The sequence below is a fragment of the Cyprinodon tularosa genome, unplaced genomic scaffold, assembly GCF_016077235.1.
Source record: "Cyprinodon tularosa strain WSP-4 unplaced genomic scaffold, ASM1607723v1 ctg2349, whole genome shotgun sequence".
Classification (NCBI taxonomy): domain Eukaryota; kingdom Metazoa; phylum Chordata; class Actinopteri; order Cyprinodontiformes; family Cyprinodontidae; genus Cyprinodon; species Cyprinodon tularosa.
Genome location: NW_024038879.1, coordinates 1,710 through 6,639, shown reverse-complemented (window position 1 = coordinate 6,639; position 4,930 = coordinate 1,710). Strand labels below are relative to the sequence as shown.

At 44.9% G+C, this 4,930-nt stretch overlaps 1 long non-coding RNA gene across 1 annotated transcript; it reads right to left on the bottom strand.

Annotated features, from left to right (window-relative positions):
- Positions 1 to 1,166: 1,166 nt before the first annotated feature.
- Positions 1,167 to 4,675, bottom strand: LOC119784845. Its single transcript, XR_005280989.1, has 4 exons — positions 4,617 to 4,675; positions 1,468 to 1,515; positions 1,337 to 1,384; positions 1,167 to 1,182 (listed from the first exon to the last, which is right to left on the bottom strand). It is a non-coding gene; the product is annotated as an uncharacterized LOC119784845 (long non-coding RNA).
- Between the last annotated feature and the right edge of the window lie 255 nt (positions 4,676 to 4,930).

The window sequence follows — 4,930 nt, the reverse complement described above, 5'->3', positions numbered from 1 at the left end:
CAGAAGAAGGGGGTTTAAGACTTTATTTGGTGACTATTTTCAGGTGCATTGTAGATGTGTTGTGTCCATACGCAGTGCGCTGATTCATTGTTTTTTTTTTTGCTGCTGAAAGCGAGGCAGAGTGTGCTAGCAGATGAGGAAGTGGAACTCTGGAAGTCCGCCACCGTCGGCCTCATGTCCGACGAAGAAGATGGCGTCGTTGGCGGTGTCTCTGGATGGATTGTACGGTCGCCGCCATTTCGTAGGCCGGATCTCACTGAACTCTGTGTTAAGCTGCAGTCCCGGTTAGAAGCGATGCCGAAGTACAGGGCCACGCACAGTAGGCGTCTGCACATCGGACCTGCCTCGGAGGGAATGCTGCCAGTTACCTCCAACCCCGAGGAGGCAAAAGGACCGTTCACGGACTTGTAATTTTTAGAAACGCATGTGTTTGGATACGCGTTGTATATAGTTGTGTGTGTTTTAATAAAGCTCTTTCTTTGCATAAAAAGCTTCCTGGCAAATGTTCATTTCCTGTATAAATTCATTCATGTCCTTGATGGTAGCCTAATAATTGTGTAGTAGTGTAGGATAACATAAATACACAGCATATGAATGAATAAATATATGAATGAATGAATATATATTCATAAATATATATATATGTAAATTTATATGTAAATATATATATATGCCAACCAATCACGAGCGACTTTACTTGTTTAAAAAGAAGTGGTTCCGTCCAATACTCAGTAAGAAAATTAAAGCCTGGCGTGGCCCCGTGTGGTTTTGCTGCCAATCACGAGCGATTTCACTTGTTTGAGAATAGTGGTTTCAGCCAATACTGAGAAGGTTATTCAAGCCAGACCTGGCCAGCCGCGCGGGTTTGCTGCATTCATATGCTAATTAGGGCCATTAGTACAGCTGATCGCTCTCCACATACGTCAGAGTCCGTTTCCGACAATTTGTGGCACGACAAACGCGGACAAGCGCGGGTTGCAAATTGTCGGAAACTGACAAAAATCTGGGAGATCTGCGGGAGTTTACAGGGGTTTACGGGGACGAAAATCTCACTTTTCATGCAGTGATCAGTTTAGAAAATAAGAAAACAAAAAGTTTAAACTATCTTGTTTTCTTTTAGCCTTTTAGCATTACCTTTGATTGGCTGATTTTACTTCTCCTTGTTCTTCTTCTAAAGCAGACCTGTAGAGGAGAAAATAAACCATTTCAACATTTTCTGAGAAACACTAGAATTAATTGCCATCCTTATTGAAATCCATAAAAAGCTTTAGGAAGTGGAATTGATGTTTGAAGTTATAAGTCATTAATGTGAATGCAGACTCTGAGCAACACTAACCTGATTTTCTGGATCTCACTTTCATTAGAAGCTTTTGTCTCAGTCAGTCTGAGTTTAAGATAAAACAGATCATGTTTTTCACAGCACCGAATCACCAGTAACAGTATGTTATCTTCTTGTGTGAACAATACCTTTTATTAACTGATTCTAGTTCATCTTCTTTCTGTTTGAGCTCAGACCTGAAGAATAAATGTTTGAAAATCCTCAAGTGCATGTGTACTGCAACCCAGCTCATACAGAAACTGGGCAACAAAACTTTATATATTAAAACTAAATATTGACCATAACTTAACATAACATTGAGTTTCAAGATTCTTCTAAAATGAATTAATTGATGGATGACATTCTTGCATTTATGGTATCCACCCCCCAAAGAAATTAATCCATAATCTCTGGCCGTGGTGGGGCCTACAATACATTAGCAAATCCACTTTGCTTACTGTCGAAAGTGGATTGGCTACTTCTTTGTCAATCAAACATTTTGCGTACGTACCGCCATGATGTTATTTACGTAGGCTCCAAGCGTAACTCATACGCTGTTTAGCTAGCGGTCCTCCATTACGCGGAAGCAAAAAGAAGTTACTCCTACGCTCGTTTGTTGCTGCTGCCTTTTTTGAGCTTTTTGTTTAATCTTTTGTTTAAACTGGAGCATCAATGAGAAAAAATAATTATTACAAACCTAAACGGTTAAGAAAACATTTTGTCAAGGCTAAGGTAATTAGCAAGACGGTTAGCATTAGCTATGGGTATCGAGCATCTCTGAAGGTAAAAAACTGATTTATGTGATGATTTTCTCATCATGGAATATTTTTATTATAAATATGCTGGATTACCTTTAATGCATTGACCCTTACGGACAAATAGAATATAGACAATATAAAGATTGGATTTATAATACGGCCTCAGGATCGCTTCAAAGGTAGGAAGTCTGAGCTTTATTCTAGACATTTTGTTTTAACAAGATACTATATCTTCATCAATTGTGCTTTGGTGCTCATGGTGTCCATAAAATGAACTTGATGGTTGAATTGTGGAAAATCAAAGCTTTCTAAGGATGTATAACATGTCTATATTGGTAAATGTTTAACCAGGGTTATTTTCTAGCCTACTGCTGTAAATAAACCAATCGGAGCGTGGTTGTTACGGCAGACAGGTATTTCTCAGCTTCCTTCCATCCATCCATCCATCCATCCATCCATCCATCCATCCATCCATCCATCCATCCATCCACATCCATCCATCCATCCATCCATCCATCCATCCATCCATCCATCGTCCTCCGATTATTCGGGGTCGGGTCGCGGGGGCAGCATCTTAAGAAGGGAGCCCCAGACTTCCCTCTCCCAATCCACTTCTTCTAGCCACTCTGGAGGAACCCCAAGGCGTTCCCAGGCCAGCCAAGAAACATAATCCCTCCAGAGTGTCCTGGGTCTTCCCAGGGGCCCCCCCCCCGGTGGCACAGGCCCGGAACACCTCACCAGGGAGGCGTCCAGGAGGCATCCTGACCAGATGCCCGAGCCACTTTAACTGGCTCCTCTTGACGTGGAGGAGCAGCGGCTCTACTCCGAGTCCCTCCCGGATGACAGAGCTTCTCAACCTATCTCTAAGGGAGAGCCCAGCCACCCTACGGAGGAAACCCATTTCGGCCACTTATATCCGCAATCTCGTTCTTTCGGTCATGACCCAGAGTTCATGACCATAGATGAGGGTAGGAACATAGATCGACCGCTAAATCGAGAGCTTTGCTTTTTGACTCAGCTCTCCCTTCACCACGACGGACCGGTACAGCGCCCGCTTCACGGCAGAAGCTGCGCCAATCCGCCTGTCGATCTCCCGCTCCCTTCTTCCCTCATTCCTGAACAAGATCCCGAGATACTTAAACTCCTCCACTTGGGGCAGGACAACCCCCCCCGACCCGGAGAAGGCACTCTACCCTTTTCCCGCTCAAGACCATGGCCTCGGATTTGGAGGCACTGATCCTCATCCCGGCCGCTTCACACTCGGCTGTGAACCGATCCAGCGAGAGCTGCAGATCATGACCTGATGAAGCCAATAGGACCACATCATCTGCAAAAAGCAGAGACGCAATCCTAAGGCCACCAAAACGGATCCCCTCAACACCTTGGCTGCGCCTAGAAATTCTGTCCATGAATGTAATGAACAGAATCGGTGACAAAGGGCAGCCCTTTCAGAGTCCAACTCTCACCTGAAACGAGCCCGACTTACTTCCGGCAATGTGGATCAAACTCTGACACCAGTCATACAGGGACCTGACAGCCCGTATCAAAGGGCCCGGTACTCCGTACTCCTGGAGAACCCCCCACAGGGCTCCCCGAGGGACACAGTCGAACGCCTTCTCCAAGTCCACAAGGCAGATGTAGACTGGTTGAGCGAACTCCCATGTACCCTCCAGGATCCTGCTGAGGGTGTAGAGCAGGTCCAGCATTCCGTGACCAGGACGAAAACCACACTGCTCTTCCTGAATCCGAGGTTCGACTATCCGACGGACCCTCCTCTCAAGCATCCCCGAATAGACCTTGCCGGGGAGGCTTAAGAGTATGACTCCTCTGTAATTGGAGCAAACCGTCCAGTCCCTCTTTTTGAATAGGGGGACCACCACCCCAGTCTGCCAATCCAGGGGAACTGCCCCTGATGTCCATGCAATGTTGCAGAGTCGCGTCAGCCAACACAACCCTACAACATCCAGGACCTTGAGGAACTCCGGGCGGATCTCATCCACCCTTGGGGCCCTGCCACCGAGGAGCTTTTAAACACCTCCGCGACCTCGCCCACAGAGATTGGAGAGCCCAGTCCAGAGTCCTGAGTCCAGAGTCTCCAGGCCCAGCTTCCTCAATGGAAGGCATCTATCTACCAAAACTCTCAATTTTAGGGCATCCATGCTTAAGAAATATGAAGCATTAAGAATATGTTTACAAATTCCCTTTTCATTTATATTTAAATCCATTTCCTCATCAATGTGCGAAAAGGGAGGTAACTCTCGACAGGCAGGTATTTCTCTGCATTTCAAAGCGTTTCCAGTATAAAGAACTTTTGCAAAGGATGGGCCACTGACGCATGCGCACAGTTCCAAAATACACAAATAGCCGTTGGACATATCTTCCACCACAGTATCCTCTTTCATGCATTTAATGATCTTCTGTGAAGTTAAACCCGGATCCCTGGATGCCAGAATTATAGAGGTACTCCAAACCCTCCTCCACATTTCAGTAAATATCAATGTGATTGAATCATTTAAAAGTCAACTCTGAGAAACACTTACTTCACTTGATGGAGCTCTTTTTCAAGAGAAGTCTTTGTTTCTATCATTCTGTGGTGAAGACATCAGAATAAAAGCCTTTAATACGACACATTTGGAGTCAAATCTCAGAAGTGATGAGTGAACTGAGACTCTGTAGTGTTACAATAACTGGTAAAGATAATTATCATTTGTTGTATCTTACCACAGTCTGTGGTAAGATACAACCAGATTTATTCTGATGACCAAACCAGATGAAAGTGCGCATTCAGCGTCTGCTCTGCCAATAATGCAAGCGTATAAGAAGTAATGGGCTGTTTACCTGTGCAAAGAAAGAA